The sequence below is a fragment of the Phocoena sinus genome, chromosome 21 (genome assembly GCF_008692025.1).
Source record: "Phocoena sinus isolate mPhoSin1 chromosome 21, mPhoSin1.pri, whole genome shotgun sequence".
NCBI classification, from domain to species: Eukaryota; Metazoa; Chordata; class Mammalia; order Artiodactyla; family Phocoenidae; genus Phocoena; species Phocoena sinus.
Genome location: NC_045783.1, coordinates 23,695,212 through 23,714,788, shown reverse-complemented (window position 1 = coordinate 23,714,788; position 19,577 = coordinate 23,695,212).

Below are 19,577 nucleotides of genomic sequence, written 5' to 3'. Positions count from 1 at the left end.
TGTTGCAGGGCATGGGCTCTAGGCGCGTGCTTCAGTAGTTGTGGCTCATGGGCTCTAGAGCGCAGGCTCAGTAGTTGTGGCGCACAGGCTTCGTTACTCCACGGGATGTGGGATCTTCCCTGACCAGGGCTCGAACCCATGGCTCCTGCATTGGCAGGTGGATTCTTAACCACTGCACCACCAGGGAAGCCCTGAAGTCAAGTTTGACCCAAGAGTTCAGTTTGCCAGAGAGCTGGAAGGCACCCTTCCCTAAACGTTTGGATCTGCAGGATCTGGGTCTATGTTCGACCAGCAAGAGTCTAAATTTGAACAGCTGCTTTACACTTGGGCCTTCTTGCCTTCATGAGTAAAATGAAGGGTTTGGACCAAATGAGCTCTCAGATTTTTCTCCATCTCTTGCCATTTTATGGTTTTATGCAACACATTCTTGGAGAGTATACAGATACAAGGATATGGTGTATACGAACTTTTTGTCCCAGGAACAGCAGTATATTTTATAACTGTGATCCAAGTTGTTCTAAAAGTTCTAGGTAGTAAAGGCAGGGATGAAACAGTCCTGGTTTCCAATGAGCTATTTTTCTGATGGCCTCCAGTTTAACTTGTTGTTGTGGTTTAAAAATAAAAGTTGGAAGGGAGGTTGCAGTTCTTGGCTTTGATGAGAACTGTAGACACTCTCCATAAACAAAAGCAAACACTCACATATTCCAAATTTCATATAAAATTTCAGCCATTCATTGATCCCTAGAGGTCTGTCCACGGAGCCAAGTTTAAAAAACCCTTCAACTTGGTGACGGGTGTTAGAATTTATTCATCTCAGTTTCTATTTACCTCCATTTCTGCTCTGTGTATCAATTATAGGCCAGAAAACAATATTGTTTCAAGATGCACACTGTCAGGTGAGTCTTTAGAGATATTATTTTGTATATACAAATTAAACACCGCTGGTTGAGGGATAAATTACCACATTGTTACTGGGTAATATAAGAATAAGGATCAAAATACTTAAAATCTTTAAGAATTTTGACTTTTGTCCCAATATCCCTTTTTGGGGGAATTTACCTTAAAGATAAACAATTATGGATATGGCCATAATTTTATTTCTTCTCTAAAATCTTGACAAATTGGAAGTAATATATATGTGTAAAAATAATAGATTGGTTAATGAAAGTATGGGGTCTTCATTTGAAAGAATATTATGCAGTGATGAAAAGTCATACCAAAGTCTTTCATATTGCTCTCTTTGGGGTCCCTTTTGTTGGTGACTGGTGGGAAAGGGGACAGAGGTGGAAGAACTGGAGAACATGTACACAGGGCTCTGGACTCCATAAACCTGCTTTAATAAGATGAGCTCCACTGTTCTGTGCTGTAAATATTGTGAGTGTGCATAAGATTTTATTAGGAAAAAAGAAAGGATTTTGTAGCTTAAAAAGATTTTAAAAATACAAAGTAATAGAATATTTCACGATGTGGATAAAATGATATACTGATGTGGTAAAATGATATACTGATAAGTGAAAAGGCAGCTCTTAAAACAGCATTGTGAAATTCTAGCAAACTGAATTCAGCAGCATATCGAAAGAATTATACACCCTGACCAAATGCAATTTATCCCTGGAATTCAAGGATGGTTCAACATACAAAAAATCAATCAATGTCATATAATACATTAACAAAATGAAGGGGAAAAACCTACATGATCATCTCAATTGATGGAGAAAAAGCATTTGACAAAATTCAACATGGTATCATGATAAAAACACTCCACCAACTAGGAATAAAGGTGGAACTTTCTCAACATAATGAAGGCTATGTAGAAAAATCCCACATCTAACATTATACTTAATGGTGAAAGACTGAAACTTTTTCTGTGACTATTAGGAATAAACAAGGGTGCCTGCTTTCACCACTTCTTTTTTAACATAGTACTGGAAGTTTTAGCCAGAGCAATTAGGCAAGAAAAAGGAAAAAAGTATTCAGATTGGAAAGGAAGTAGTAAAATTATCTGTGATTGCAGATGATGTGATCTTACATGTAGAAAACCCTAAAGATTCCACCCAAAAAAACCCCATTAGAGCTGATAAACAAATTCAGTGAAGTGGCAGGATACAAGGTCAACATAAAAATCAGTAGCATTTTTATATACTAGCAATGAACAATCTGAAAAGGAAGTTAAAAAAAACAATTTCATTTACAATAGTATCAAAAAGAATAAAATAGTTCAGAATAAATTTAACCATGGAGATGAAAGACTTATACACTGAAAACCACAAAATGTTGCTGAAAGAAATTAAAGACTTAAATAGAAAGACAGCCATTGTTCATGGGCTGGAAGACTTAATCTTGTTAAGATGACAATACTACCCAAAGCAGTCTACACATTCCCTATCAAAATTCAATAGTTTTTTTTGCAGAGATAGAAAAGTTTGTTCTAATATTCATACAGAATCTCAAGAGGGACCTTGAGTAGCCAAAACAATCTTAAAAAAGAACAAAGTTAAAAAAAAAAAAAGAACAAAGTTGGAGGACTCACACATCCTGATTTCAAAGATTACTGCAGAGCTACCATAATCAAAACAGTGTGGTACTGGCATGAAGACAGACATATAGATCAATGGACTAGAATAGAGAGTCCAGAAATGAGCCCTCACATCTATGGTTAATTGATTTTCAGCAGAGGTGTCAAGACCATTAAATGGGAAAAGGACAGTCTTTTCAACAAATAGTGCTGCAAAACTGGCTATCCACATGCAAAAGGATGAAGTGGGACCTTATCTTATACCACGTACAAAAATTAACACAAAATGGATCAAAGACATAAACACAAAAGCTAAAACTATAAAGCTCTTAGAAGAAAATATAAGGGAAAATCTTCATAATATTGGATTTGGCCAATATTTCTTGGATACAACATCAAAAGCACAGGCAACAAAAGAAAAAATTAGATAAATTGGAGTTCAACAAAATTAAAAACTTTTGTACACTAAAGGACAATACCAAGAGAGTGAAAAGACAACAGAGGGGGAGAAAATACTTGTAAATCATATATCTGCTAATGGATTGATATCCAGAATATATAAAGAACTCCTACAGCCCAACAACAACAAAAACTAATAATTCAAAAATGGGGACTTCCCTGGTGGCGCAGTGGTTGAGAGTCCGCCTGCCGATGCGGGGGACATGGGTTCGTTCCCCGGTCCGGGAAGATCCCACATGCTGCGGAGCGGCTGGGCCCGTGAGCCATGACCACTGAGCCTGCGCGTCCGGAGCCTGTGCTCCGCAACGGGAGAGGCCACAACAGTGAGAGGCCCGCGTACCGCAAAAAAAAAAAAAAAAGACACAAAAATGGGCAAAGGGCTAGAATAGATATTTCTCCAAAAAAGATCTTCAAATGGATAATTAGCACATGAAAAGATGCTAAACATCATTAGTCATTAGGGAAATGCAAATCAGTACCACAATGAGATACCATGCCACACCCATTAAAATGGCTAGTATCCAAAAAATGGAAAATAAGTGTTGGTGAGAATGTGAAGAAATTGGAATCCTTGATTATTGCTGGCAGGAATGTAAAATGGTACAGCCACTATGGAAAACAGCCTGGCTGTTTCTCAAAAAGTTAAACATAGAGCTACCATTTAATCCATCAATTTTATTCCTAGGTATAAACCCAAAATAATTGAAAGCAGAGACTGAAACAGATATCTGTAAACCAGCATTATTCACAATAGCCAAAAGGTGGAAGCAACCAATGTGTCCATCAACACATGAATGGGTGAACAAAATGTGCTGTATCCATACAATGGAGAATAGTATTCAGCCTTAAAAAGGAATGAAATTCTGATGTTACAACACGGTTGATCCTTGAAAACATTACGGTAAGTGAAATAAGCCATACAGAAAAGGACAAATCTTGTATAATTCCACTTATATGAGGTACCTAAAATAGGCAAATTCATAGAAATAGAAAGTAGAATAAATGTTACTAGGGTTTGGGGTAATGGAGGAATGCGGAGTTAGTGTTTAATGGTCACAGAGCTTCTGTATGGGACGATGCAAAAGTTCTGGAAATAAATAGTGGTGATAGTTCCACAACATTGTGAATGGACTTAATGCCACTTTATTATATACTTAAGCATGGTTAAAATGGTAAATTTTCTGTTATATATATATATTTCAGCACAACAAATAAGCTTACAAAATAGCTTTGTGCAAAATAACTCTAAGTTTAAAAAATATGCCTGGAGAAAAGACTGGAACAATTTGGTACATCAAAATGTTAAAATAGGGGCTTCCCTGGTGGCGCAGTGGTTGGGAGTCCGCCTGCTGATGCAGGGGACACGGGTTCGTGCCCCGGTCCGGGAAGATCCCACATGCCGCGGAGCAGCTGGGCCCGTGAGCCACGGCCGCTGAGCCTGCGCGTCCGGAGCCTGTGCTCTGCAATGGGAGAGGCCACAACAGTGAGAGGCCTGCGTATCGCAAAAAAAAAAAAAAAAAAAAAAAAATGTTAAAATAATACTAATTTTTTCTGAAGGTCAAACTATAATGATTTTTATTATGCTCTTTTCATTATTTTCCTACTTAACCTCAATGAACCCTTCTGGCTTGGTGATCGCAATTTTTTAAATTATGAAATACATCATGTATAAAAAAGAATATATGTGTATAAGGTGTAAAGATTAATTTAAAAATATCATCAGGTTTTCACTTATAGCTATGATGGAGTAGCAGGAACCAGACTACCTTAGACAAGTAAACACCGGGGGAGAAAATATACGGGAAAAAACCCAATCAAACCAGTTTTCAGGCATTGGACAACAGACAGTGCATGACAGTGATTGCTGAGAGAATGCAAAGTCCTAAAATTGCCCGCCTTATTACCTGGAGAGAATCTACAGGTCACAGCATAGAGCTGGACACAGCCTGGGTTGAGGAGACAGAATTGAGAATGTGGGGAGGCCGAGGCTTCTGGAATGTTCAGAGGGGAGAGCTGAGTACTGTGAGGTCGCTCTGAGGTTGGCAGATGGTTCTTCTTTAGGTTTCTTCTTTTTGCTAATCATGGGGAAACACTACCTTAGTCTGGGGGCAGGATACAGGGGAGTTCTTCTTATTATTATTGCAGCTTCTCCTCAAATTTGAAATTGTCTCAAAACCGAAAGTTTTTTTTTTTTTTTTAAGTAAATTGATGGTAAATGGTATATCATGCTAACATTCAGCAAAAGAAAGCTGGAGTGTCTGTATTAATATCACACAAAGTAGACTTCAGGACAAAGAATATTACCAGAGATAAAGAGTCTATTTTTATAATAATAATAATGGGGTAGTTCAATAAGAACATATAACTACCCTAATCATTTATGCACCTATAGATATTTCAGTGGTTCCCAATATTCTTAGAGCATGTTTCTAGAGGGTACAGATTTTTTTAGATGACAAAATTCACATGAGCAATAAGGGCCACTTTATTTTTCTGTAGGTGAATTTTGTGTCTCACTTGTCTCCATTCTCTCAGATGTCAAGAGACAGTGCACTCAAGTCTGGATGTTTTTAGTCATTTGAGATTTAAACTGAGTCATTTTACAATTTCCCTTCGCTCCTCACCTCTACAGGGATTCTTCTAAGGTCTAGGGCGCTTGTGATATTGCCCTAAGGTTGATGTGATAGTGGCAGCTTGACCTTTGTCACGGGTCCACCCAGGTCCTTACTGAGGAGGAACATTGCCCAGCTGGCCTTGTTGTCAGCATCTATCTTCCTGGCATGCACTAAGCTGTCCATATCTTATCATGGTCTCTGATTGTTGGTCCACATACTCTACACCCTCATGGTCATGACCACGGGCCATTAGTGCTGGAGAAAAATTGAAGGGTTACCTCTGACTTTCTCTGCCTAATCCTCCCCCACTGGCTTCCAAGGTTCCAGTAGAAAGTGGGACAAAAGACTTGTCTATTCTTAGATCCCTATATATATATATATATATATATATATATATATATATATATATGTGTGTGTGTGTGTGTGTGTGTATATATATGGGATTCTATTGTTGCTTGAGCATAAAACAGCAACCAGTTAAGAGATAGACAGCATCTTATTACCTTGTTCCCTCTCTAACTCTTTCCCTCTCCTAGGAAATCCTCATCAGGCCTCCCAGAGGACAAGGCAGTCCAATTCTTTATCTCTTCTCTTTTCACTCTATTGTTTATGACACAAATTTTATCATTCTTTCATGGTTTTGTTTTTGACACTGAAAAACCAAGCTTTTGGAACTAAAACCTCCTTTATCTCTCAAAATGCCTGTCGTTTAAAATTTTGGGTTTCCAAATTGGGTCATTGATTTAGTTTCCTATGACTGCTATAACAAATGACCACATGCATAGTGGCTTAAAACAATACACATTTATTATCTTACAGTTCTAGAGATCAGAAGTGCACCACGGTCTCACTGGACTAAAGTCGAGGTGTTGGCAGGGCTGTGTTTCTTCTGGAGGCTCTAGGGGAGAATCCCTCTCCTGTCTTTTGCAGCTTCTGGAAGCCACCCACACTCCTTGGCTTGTGGCCCCTTCCTCCATCTCCAAAGCCAGTGGCATGGAGCTGAGCCCTGCTCACACTGCCATCTCTCTGGTTCTCTCTTTTGCCTCCCTCTTCCACTTGTAGGGATCCTTGTGATTACATTGGGCCCACCAGGATAATCTCCTCATTCCAAGATCAACTCATCACAAACTTAATTCCATCTGTAACTTTACTTCCCCTTTGCTGTGTAATCTAACATGTTCACAAATTCCAGGAATTGGGATGTGGACGTCTCTGGGCGGGGGCATAATTCTGCCTACCATAGTCACGCCTAGCTTCAGCCAATTAGCACAATCCATTCCCCTTACTACAGTCACAGGCAAATAGCCTAATCCAGTCCAATCATGGCAACTCTAGCCGGAAATGCTGGGACAGAAGGACACTCCCTCTTCTCTAGAGCTGACCTGTCCAGTGCAGGAGCCAATAGGCACATGAGGCTATTAAGCACTTGAAATGTGGCTACTGTGACTTAAGGTGTTCTGCAAGCATAAAACACACACTGAATTTTGAAGACTTCGTACAAAAAAATGACCGCAAAATACGTTATTAAATTTTAAATGATTACACATTGAGATAATGTTATGCATATATTGGGTTAAATAGAGTATGTTGCTAGAATTAACTTCATCTTTTTCTTCTATTTTTTTAAATTAAAAAAAAAATTTATTTATTTGGCTGCACCGCGTCTTAGTTGTGGCATGCATGCGGGATCTAGTTCCCTGACCAGAGATCAAACCCAGGCCCCCTGCATTGGGACCACAGGGTCTTAGCCGCTGGACCACCAGGGAAGTCCCACCCTTTTCTTGCTTTTTAAAAATGTCACTACTAGAAAATTTTCAATCACACATAGGGCTTGCATTATATTTCTACTGGGCAGTGCTGTTCTAGATGGTGCAGGGAATAGGTATGAAGCCTGGAATCACTGTAGCAATTTGTGCCAGAAAGTGGGGAGTCAGCCTTGAATGAAGCTGAAACTGATGAAGACAGAACAGAGAGGAAGAAATCAGCTCCTTGGTGATATCATTGAGCCACTGGTTCAAATAACCTAGACGTTTCCAACCATAATCTTTCCAGTCTAACATCCTCCCAGACTTGGTGTCCCCTCTTCTTCTTCCCCAGGCTGCATCTCCTCCCTTTAGTCTCAAATAGAATGTCTAAATACATCTTTGAGCAATAACAAACTTTTTTTTTTTTAAGTAGTGCTTTCTAAAATGTTAAAAGTAGCACTCATTCATTGTAGAGAGTTTGGTCAACACAGTAAAGTAAGAAGACAACATCCCTGACCTTACCGCTCAGAGATTGCCTCTGCTAATGTTTATTCTTCCTAAGTCAAGCAAATGTTCAATTCTGGAATGTGTAACTCAAAGGGTGTTTAAGTCAGAAAAGATAACAATCATGACATCACCCAGTGACCAGCATCCAGAATGTGTTTGCTTGCAAGATGGAGCCGCAGAGAGGAGTGACTTCCCACTTCCGGCACCTTCTCCTTTTCATGGTCCCTCTCTTCATCTCCAAGACTTCTGAGGATTTGGGGTCTCTCTCCTCAAACCATGTCATTGCCAACTCATCCTCATGGTACACAGCTGCCACCTCCTCGAAGATAAAGCTCTGAGGGTCCTCGGGGCTTCCCTGGTGGCGCAGTGGTTAAGAATCCGCCTGCCAATGCAGGGGACACGGGTTCGAGCCCTGGTCCGGGAAGATCCCACGTGCGGAGGAACAACTAAGCCCGAGTCTCACAACTACTGAGCCTGAGCTCTAGAGCCCACAAGCCACAACTACTGAGCCCGCGTGCCACAATTATTGAAGCCCGTGCGCCTAGAGCCCGTGCTCCGCAACAAGAGAAGCCACCATCGCAATGAGAAGCCCACGCACCACAACGAAGACCCAATGCAGACAAAAATAAATAAATAAATAAATAAATAAATAAAAAGCTCTGAGGGTCCCCTTGTCCTTCTGCCTTTCCTTGGCCGTTCAACCCTTTCAGGCCTGTTCTGCGACTCTCATCATGTAGAATTCCATTCATTGCTACGGGACATGGCAAGTTCATCACCAGCATTGGCAGCTGAAGCTTCTCTGTAAACCTACTGTTATTGATGCCTCCTTCTATTCCAATGGCCGCAAAGCTGCGTCTGGGTGCACCTAAGCAAAGTTTAGGATGCCTTAGAAAACTGTAGCTGATTTTTCAAAATTGGAATAAAGTTTGCCAGTAATACAGAAATCCCATAGGCATAGTGTGAGAATCTCACAATAACAGAGACAGCATGAAGCTGAAAGCAAAATGCCCACTGGAGCCGCCTCCTGCTGTGTGCTCTTGCCTATCAGAGTTGTCCAACCCAGAAAGCTTCGTGTCTCCAACATAATGCAAAATTCTCTGTGTCTCTAAAATGGTATTATGCACCAGATTAACATTCACCCAGTTTACCAGAGTTTCCAGAGTGGCCTTTTTATGTGGGTGAGGGCAGGGTGAATCACAGATCTGAAATAAGGATAATCTAGGACATTTCTGTTCAATTGCATGCTAATTTTTACTAAACATTTTGAGTTACTTTTTAACAACTCAGAGGTTATTTCATTCAGAAATCAATTTAAAACTAAAATTATTCAAAGACTTTAGAAAGACTCTATATTACTTAAACAAAGGCAGTATTAGAAGTTGTTAGAAGTGGGAATTCCCTGACGGTCCAGTGGTTAGGACTCAGTGCTTTCACTGCCACGGGTCCGGGTTTGATCCCTGGTCGGGGAACTAAGATCCTGCAAGCCACACGGCGTGGCCAAAAATAAAAAAGAAATTTTAAAAAATAATAATATATTTAAAAAAAAAGAAGTTAGAAGTGAGATTTTTGCCAGTGTTTGATTGTATCATGGCCAGGAACATAGGACTACCTCAGTCCTGTGGCCCATACCTCCACGGGGTTATATGCAGGGAAGCATAGTTAATGGGAAACAAAGCCCAACTTGGTAATAGTTGGCCAAGCCCTCCTCCCCCACATGTGGTTGCCTTGCAGGAAATGCAATGGGGACTGTGGCTGAGGCCAGAGACCACAGTGGGACTTCCTGCTCTCTGCCCTCTTGAATCCAGGAAGGCTGTCTGCAGAGCAACCTCAAGGTAGTTGATCCACCCCACTGCAGGCAGAGAGGAGTAAGAACAGAGACGTGGCCAGGCTTGACTGCTCAGAGGAACTGACCTTGACCCTTTCTGCTTATTATCTTAGGATGCAGAGGCAGAAAGGGCATAAAGCTGCCTGGAAGATAAATCCCTGCAAGGGGTGCTCACTGCAAGGCAGCAGAAAGGGTGAAGGGGGTCACCACGGTACTGCCTTTGATCCTCACAAGTACCCCATGATAGAGAAAGTCCCAGTTAGAGGTGAAGAAACTGAAACACAGACAGGTTAAGTAGTGTGATTGTTAATTTTACGTGTGAACCTGACTGGGCTAAGGCATGAAGAGAGAGCAGGTAAACCATGATTTCTGGGTGTGTCTATGAGGATGGTTTCCCATCAACCGATGGGGATGAAAGGAATCAGGCTGAGGATGAGCTAAGTAGAAAGAAAGGTACCAGCATAGCATCTTATAAGGAAACTTACACTACATGCAGAGACATAAGTCCATTGAGAAACCAATGATTCCTCTGTATGTGTTTGGGAAGGGAAAATGAATTCAATTAAAAACATCTGCTCCAGGCTTCCCTGGTGGCACAGTGGTTAAGAATCCGCCTGACAATGCAGGGGACACAGGTTCGAGCCCTGGTTCAGGAAGATCTCACATGCCGCGGAGCAACTAAACCCGTGCGCCACAACTACTGAGCCTGCGCTCTAGAGCCCGAGAGCCACAACTACTGAGCCCGCGTGCCACAACTACTGAAGCCTGCGCACCTAGAGGCCGTGCTCCGCAACAACAGAATCCACTGCAGTGAGAAGCCCACGCACCTCAATGAAGAGTAGCCTCCGCTCACTGCAACTAGAGAAAGCCCGCACAGCAACGAAGACCCAACGCCATATATAAATAAATAAATAAAAATAAAGTTCTCGGGCTTCCCTGGTGGCGCAGTGGTTGAGAGTCCGCCTGCCGATGCAGGGGACGCGGGTTCGTGCCCCGGTCCGGGAAGATCCCACATGCCGCGAAGCGGCTAGGCCCGTGAGCCATGGCCGCTGAGCCTGCGCGTCCGGAGCCTGTGCTCCGCAACGGGAGAGGCCACAGCAGTGAGAGGTCCGCGTACCTCAAAAAAAAGAGGCCCGCGTACCGCAAAAAAAAAAATAAAAAAAAAAAAAATAAAGTTCTCTTTAAAAAAAAGAGGAAATCTGCTCCTTTCTTCTGATGAGACTATGGAGGAAGGAAAGCGGGAAGCTTTCTGAGTAGGTGTATATAGGAACAACTTGTGATGTGTTATGCAACGGAACCTCTAGCCAAGTGCCATGGAGACATTATGCCTCTGGTGAGGGGATGCCAACACACTATTAGTTTGGAATTCCAAGTGTGACAGCAAGTTAGTTGTTCCCTCTGCCTATCCGTGGTCCTGTTTCTACCTTGCAGCAACCAGGATGCCCAGAGAACTCTAGTCATTTCAATGAAAGCCTCAAGCTGCTTCATTCCTTTAAGGGTAGCGACTTTGGAAATCCAGTTTTTCGGTTGTTTCCCCTCTGCTTTTGAGATGACACGAGATGTATATTTCCTTCCCAGCTGTAAAGCATGTATCTCCAAAAGATCCCTAATTGGTGCTCCTAACAGGAGGAGCTTTAGTATCTGGGAAGCTCCATGGGAGAATTATGAAATGGGATGTTAGGTAAGACCTTTCCTGTCAGACTGGAATTGTGGCTAAGGCTGAAAGCTGAGGACAGGAGGAGCTGATACTGAGAGAATTAGCCGACAGCTGGGACCAGACAGAGTCCGCAGGAGTTTAAAAGAAGTGGCAGAACAGGCTCCACTGCCTTCACCGTCCTGCTCCGAGAGATTCTATCCGAGAAGACTGGGGAGGGGTCAGGGTTCAGATGAGTGATGATTCTCTCCCCACCCTCCAAGGGAAGGAGATGCTTGTGTTCTGTGAACCCAAGCAAAGAGAGGGTACCTCCTACAGCACCATTTACAGGCAATGAGGATGCCTGTGAGAAGCCCTGCTCTGGGCATCTCATTTCCCTGCTGGATACCAGCTTAGATGGCAGACTTGCTGGTCACTTGTGTTCTGGTGTGAGCAGCGACAAGAGAGTTGGAAAGAGATGGCTGGACTCGGGGGAGGTGTGGTAGCTGCAGGTCCACGCTGGGAGGTGGCACTGCTGCCATCCACAGAGCCATCCGTGTTGTGATATGACAGCTTTGCGGTGTCAACCTGGAAAAGCTGAACTAGATTTCCAGCAATTCCCTTTCTTACGTATTTCTGGTGAGGGGTGGCCACAAGAGGCATTTGCAGAAGGCTTGGAAGATGGAGGTGGAGCAGTAGCCATGACTATTCTCAGAAGGTCCAGGTAGGTCAGGCCCTGTGACAACTCACACTGTTATTCGCGGATCCAATGGCTCTGCTACTGGTGTGGGAAGCAAACAAGCTGAAGCTCCAGCTCTGTGGGGTCTCTTCCTCCAGCTCTTCCAGACCCTCTCCTGCAGGTCACGGCGGCTACAGAGATGGGGAGGGGCTGACGTGCACTCCAGTGAGAGGCAGAGGTCGGCTGCCTCCCTGTCTCCCAGTTTGCGTGCATCTTACCTTCCCCATCCCCTACCCTGTGACTTTGCGCTTGGCCCCAAATCCAGGAGGAACAGCTGGACTGAGACTGTTTTACGAGTTCTCTCAGTCGACTTAAACCCCTTATTCTACTTCATTCCTAGTGGTTCTGCTTCTCTAAGCTAGCACTGCCTGATACATCTGGTTTCTTCTCAATACCAGTCATACTTGCAGATTATGGGGAGAAACTTGGTACAATAAAAAGAGCACAGTTCTGGGAGTCAGATACATCTTCCAATTTCATCTTTTCAATCGACTTGCTGTGTGACTTTGGTTTCGTCACTTAATGCTCTGAGTCTCAGTTTCATCACTGGTTTAAATAAGGGGGGTTTGGGGGGCTGCCCTGGTGGCACAGTGGTTTAGAATCCACCTGCCAATGCAGGGGACACGCGTTCGAGCCCTGGTCCGGGAAGATCCCACATGCCACAGAGCAACTGAGCCCATGCACCACAACTACTGAGCTGGCACTTTAGAGCCTGCGTGCCACAACTACTGAAGCCTGTGTGCCACAACTACTGAAGCCTGTGCACCACAACTACTGAAGCCCACATGCCTACATCTTGTGCTCCGCAACGGGAGAAGCCGCTGCAATGAGAAGCCCACGCACCACAACAAAGAGTGGCCCCCACTCACTGCAACTGGAGAAAGGCCACACGCAGCAACGAAGACTCAACAAGCCAAAAATAAATATAAATAAAATAAGTAAATTAAAATGTATACATTTTAATAATAATAGTAAATAAATAAGGGGGTTTGGAATAGGTGGTCTCTAAAGATGTTCCCAACTTTAAACATATAAGCAAACGTATAACATTAAATTTGTGATTACCAGAGGCGGGGGAGGGGAAGAGGGAGAATTGGATGAGGGTGGTCAGAAGGTACAAAGTTCCAGTTAGAAGATAAGTACTAGGGATGTAAAGTAGAACATGATAACTATAATTAACACTGCTGGATGTTATATACGAACGTTAAGAGAGTAAATCCTAAGAGTTCCATCAGAAGGAAAAAAGTGTGTTTCTATTTCTTTAATTTTGTATTTATACGAGATGATGGATGTTCACTACACTTACTGTGATAATCATTTCATGTTGTATGTAAGTCAAATCATTATGCTGTACACCTTAAACTTATACAGTGCTATATGTCAATTACACCTCAATAAAACTGGAAGAAAAAAGATACTAAAGTTTATTTTTAAGAGTTTTTGAACTCTTTAAAAATAGTTGTGAAAATTAAGTCATAACAGAACTATCACTAACTGGTTAAGTCCAAACTTTAATAACAATTCTCCTGCTACTCAGTTATGGTAAATACTTCCGGGGGCACATCCAGAGTGCAAAACCACAATTCCTCATCCTTTGGGAACTTCCCCGGGCAGCTGTGTTACTATTACATGACCACCCCCTTCCCTTGCTATTGCTAATTGGACCAGAGGAGACACCTGGCCCCAAGGTGGGGCCCAGGTTCTCTCTCCTGGGAATTGAGAATTGGGACCAGGAAGATTCTTGTCAGTAGCCTCTCTTGGTATCTCAAGCTGTGGAAATATTGGGGTGGCCATATTCCCATATTCCTCCTTGAGGGCCAGAAAAGCAGAAAAACCGTGTCTGAATTGAGAAACAGAAAGAAGACTAAAGCACATGCTCAGAGAGAAGCAGACACAGAGCTGGAGGGGAAAAGCCCTGTTGGTTTCGGGTCCTAGCCTGGCTGCATTCCTATCCCTTGGTTCCTTGAGACAACCTATGATTTTCTTTATTCCTCCTGTTGGTTTATGCTAGCCCAGATTCATCTTTACTACCTGTTGCCAAAGAACTTCACCTGATAAACCAGTAGGAAGATGTATCTTTTCTTTTCTTTCTTTTTTTTTTTGATGTATCTTTTCTTGATAAAAACTAGTTAAAAACTGCTCATTGATTCTTTATTATTACGCTTCTTCATCCAAAACAGAAATTTTGGTTTTGAAAAGTTGCCTAGCCCTGTTAGAAAATGGACATTCTCGAACTGCTAATATTATATTTGTCTTATAGCAAGAATAAAACTACTTCCTTAGCATCAGTCTTTCTATGGCAAACCTGAACATTCTCATACAAAAAGACAATGAGTCACCAATGGTCTCACACTGGGGCAGTGAGCTTGGCACATAAAGGTAGGGTTCAAGTCCCAGTACTGCCATTTCCTATCTGTGCACCCTTGGATAAATGTGTACACTCTCTGGCCCTCAATTACTCCATCTGTTAAACAGAAACAATTCCTTCTATACAAAGTTGTTGTGATGTTTACATGAACTGCTCTATTTCAAAGCACTTTATAAATTGTAAAGCTCTTTACCAATGTGAATTGTGAATACTGAATATTATGTCTGTGTTGAAATATAGAAGAAAACACACAACAGAAGGAAGACAGAGGTAATGCCATCAGAGGAGGGGCTTCCAAGTGAACAGCCAAAAACTATTGGAAAATTCTCTTTTCCCCCCAGTTAATCTAAAATAAGAGTGACTGAAATAACAGAAATGAACTTCTTCTTCACACTTACACCAAGGCAGAGAAGTCATGTCATTCTGTCCCACAAGGCAATCGTGTGGACATGGGCATGAACAGAAACTCTAGCACACAGGCTCAAAAACACGTTCCTGTGGTTAGCTCCATGAGATGTGGCATGTCATCCAGATACACAAACACCTCTATGAATATACATAACACCCTATATAGGGTACACACATATTTACACAGAGAGTGGGGCTTCCAGAGTAACAGCCTAACTGGAACATCCAGTGGGAATTCAGACGTGTTCAGGCATGAAAGAAGGGCCAGATGTGAGGCCACCCGGGATCTATTCACACAAGGGCCTGAGGTGACGCACGCAAGCGACAATGATGGGACATGCTGGGACAGAGAGCAGACCTCCCAAGAATCAGAGCACCTGCCTTTGGGAAACAGAGAAATTTAAGGTGCTTTGCCATTTGGTAATGAAATGAAGGGCAGAAGATTTTAAAAAGGACATGTACCCAAACCTACAACAAACCCAAAATATAAACTCATGTCTAATGTGTCCAGTGGTCATAGTCAAAGAGATATGTTAAACTGTCCTTGCCCCAGACAAGCCTGTTGGTCCTGGCACTTTAGGGTACGAGGGAGAGCCCGTTCCCCGCGGCACGAATATTCTGCGTTGGTGTCACCCAGACGTCCTCAGGATCCCTCTCTTGTGACCAAGAACTAAGAAGATGGCTACAACCCTAGAGTCTGGGTGGGTCAAGGAAGAGTGTAAGAAAATGCTGGTGGATGTCGTTGCCGTCCCCCCCACTTCAATATGGTGCCTGATTATTAAAAGCAACGAAAACAAGAAAACAAGAGATGATCGGAAGCAGCACGTGTGCACTGTGATGTGGCTCCACCGACCTCTCTAGTCCACACGCATCTATCTCCTCGCACTGTATATCTGGCCTGTGCCCTTGGCAACTTCCTCCCCATCCAAGGGTGAGGCTGCTTGCACCCTCTAAAAAACTCCTGTGACTCAACTTAAATGCAGAGATTTGCATTCACTGGGCCACAATGTCCTGATGTACCATGAGCCCCTCACAGAGTGAAGCAGTCTTAACAGGACAGGTGCATTATCCTTTCCTGCTCAAAACACTCTGATGGCACCCGCAGAAAACAAAAACACTAATCTGAAAAGATATATTCACATCAGTGTTCATTGCTGCATTATTTACAATAGCCAAGACATGGAAGCAATGTAAATGTCCATCGACAGAGGAATGGATAAAGAAGATGTGGTACATATATACAATGGAATACGACTCAGCCATAGAAAAGAATGGCTGAGAAAGACAAATAGTGTATGATCTCACTTATGTGTGGAATCTAAAAAACAAAACAAACAAAACAAACAAATGAACAAAACAAAATGAAAACAGACTCACAGACACAGAGAACAAACGGGTGGTTGCCAGAGTGCGTGTGGGACTGGGTGAGATAAGTGAAGGGGATTAAGAATTACAAACCTCCGGTTATAAAATAAATAAGCCACAGGGATGTAAAAATATGCAGCATAAGGGATATGGTCAATAGTATTGTAATAACTTTATACGGCGACGGATGGTTACTAGACTTACCGTGGTGATCATTTCCTAATGTATGCAAACGTCAGATCGCTATGTAGTACACCTGAAACTCACGTAATATTGTATGTCGACAATATTTTAATTAAAAAAAAGAGTTACAGGGATGGGTGGTAGTGACGGGTGCACAACACCACAAATGTATTTAATATCCCTGAACTGCACACTTAAAAATTATTAAGAAGGTAAATTTTATGTTATTGTATTTTACCACAATAAAAGAGAGAAAGAATTTTTCCTAAAAAAACTCACAAACCACTCTAATGGCTTTCTAGCTCACTCAAAGGAGAGTCACTACTGCCTTTCTGTCTTCACCTCCTACTTTTTTGGTCTCTAGGAGGGAATCCAGTTTTTGAGGGGCCTGAAGCTTACACGATTTGGAGGACTTTTTAAGAGCCGTAATACAAAGTTATGCATGAACATGAATATTTCTTTACAATGAGAAAACAAATCACAATCGATTAAAAATCTTCCCAGGTCAATTTCCCCTTCCGGATCCCCAAAATGTCAAATGTCAAATGGCCGACACCATCCAGCTTGGGAGGAAGTGTAATGGAAGGGAAACAGGGGAGAAGGAGACGGGAGTCCCAATCCATCTCAGCTGAGTTATCTCAATTGCGTAAATTACAAAGTGTGTGACAAGTGAACCCACTGCCAGGCTACTCTCAGGGCTTGGAGGGGACACCTGAGCCAGTGGGGGCCCCGATGCTCCACGGTGGCCCCAGCCCTGCCCATCCCCTATCCTGTCTTGCTCCGGCCATAGGGGTCCCCTTTGTACGAACACAAGTCAGCCCCCTTCTCAAGCCTTTGCCTCTGCCGGTCTCTCAGCCTGGAACTCTCTTCCCTCAGATACCTGTATGGTTTCCTTCTGCATTTCCTTCAGGTCTCTGCTCAAATATCACTGTGTCGGAGAGGCTTTCGCAAACATTCTGTACGAAAGATAACCTCTGCCATTTCTATCCCTCTCACCTGCTCTGTTCCTCTCCCTGCTATGATATCTCCTTGCTTGCTATCTCCCCCACTAGACGTGACAGAAGAGACCCTGTTGCATTCACTGCTTTATCCCCAGTACCTATCACGGTGCCTGGCACGTGGTAAAAGGTCAGGAAATACTTGTTGAGCCAGTAAATATTTTAATAATTGCGGGCATTGCATTGCAGATACTTGTTGACAGGCCCTACTAGGTGGTATGATTCTTGAGAACAGGGGACTTATTTATTTATTTATTTTTTAAAAAGTGATTAAAAAAATTTTTTTTAATTAAAAAAAGTGATTAATTTAAAAAATTTTTTATTGGAGTATAGTTGATTTACAATGTTGTGTTAGTTTCTGCTGTACAGCAAAGTGAATCAGTTAGACACATACACATATCCACTCTTTTTTAGAGTCTATTCCCGTATAGGTCATTACAGAGTATTGAGATGGTTTGATTTTTTTAAATATTTATTTATTTGGTTGCGCTGGGCCTTAGTTGCAGCTCTCAGCCTCCTTAGCTGCAGCAGGCGAACTCTTAGTTGCGGCATGCACGTGGGATCTAGTTCCCTGACCAGGGATTGAACCCTAGCCCCCTGCACTGGGAGCACAGAGTCTTAACCACTGGACCACTGGGGAAGTTCTGGGACTTATTTATTCTTTCGCTTATTTTTTTTCCACAGAAGTTTCTGAGCACTCCACATGTACTAGTCTGCTATAGGACTGCTATAACAAAATACCATGGACAACAGAAATTGTGGCTTAAACAACAGAAATTTAATTTCTCACAGTTCTGGAGGCTAGAAGTTCAGGATAAATCAGCCATCAGGGTTGGTTTCTAGTGAGAGCTCTTTCTGACTTGCACGTGGCTACTTTCTCCCTGTGCCCTCATGTGGCCTTTCCTTTGTGTACACACATGGGAGAGATCTCTGTTTCCCGGGGTGTCTCTTACTCTTCTTACAAGGATACCAGTCCCATTGGATCAGGGCTCCACCCTTATGACTTAATTTATGACTTCACCCTTAATTACCTTCCTAAAGGCCTTAGCTCCAAATACAGTCACATGGAAGATTAGGGCTTCAACATAAGACTTTTTGGAGGGACGCAATTCAGCCCATAACACCATGTTAGGCAGTAGAGATACAGCAACCACCAAAACAGTTCTGACCCCAACCTGCAGGGAGTCCATAGCATTTACTACAAATAGTAAAATTTGACAAAAATGTTCCTAGTTGGGGCGTTGCTGAAGGTAATGTCAGAAAGCACTGTAGGGGGACTTTCCTGGTGGCACAGTGGTTTAGAATTCACCTGGCAATGCAGGGGACACAGGTTCGAGCCCTGGTCCAGGAAGATCCCACGTGCCGCGGAGCAACTAAGCGCATGCGCCACAACTACTGAAGCCTGTGCACCCTAGAGTCCGCAACTACTGAGCCTGCATGCTGCAACTACTGAAACCCACACTCCTAGAGCTCGTGTTCCACAACAAGAGAAGCCACCGCAATGAGAAGCCAGCGCACTGCAACAAAGAGTAACCCCTGCTTGCCGCAACTAGAGAAAGCCCGCAGCAACGAAGACCCAACACAGCCCAAGAAAGGAAGGAAGGAAGGGAGGAAGGAAGGGAGGGAAGAAGGGAGGGAGGATTGCAGGAAGCAGATGATACCAACAACAGCACTAATAACAATAGCTGATGTTTATTCTGTACTTCCTGTGGGCCAAGCAATGTTATAAACAAGAAACAACAGAGCGAGGTAGACACCACTATCCTTTGTCTACAGCAAAGGTGCAGAGAGGATACACACCTTGCCAAGTTCATACAACTAGTACTTGGCTGAGATGGGATTCAAACCCAGTCAGCTGGACCCCAGAGCCATGTCTTTAACAATTGTGTTATAGAAGCTTTGAGAACCATCCTGCCTCCTTCACCATATAGATGAAAACCACATGGTTCTTTTTCCATTTCCAGCGTCGGATGTGTATCTCTGTTGGCGGAGTTGTGGCAATATCCCTACATGGTGCATAATCTACAAGCTCAGATACGGCCCCTCTTGCACCATTTGGTTACTCACGACCTTTTTATTCATAATAATAACTGGTATTAGTTCAGTACTAACCAGTTTACAAAGCATTTTCATATGCCTTAGCTGAGTTAATCTTCATAATAATACTAGTCGGTAGGTATTGTGACCCCATTTTATAGGAGAAGAAATTGAGAGTAA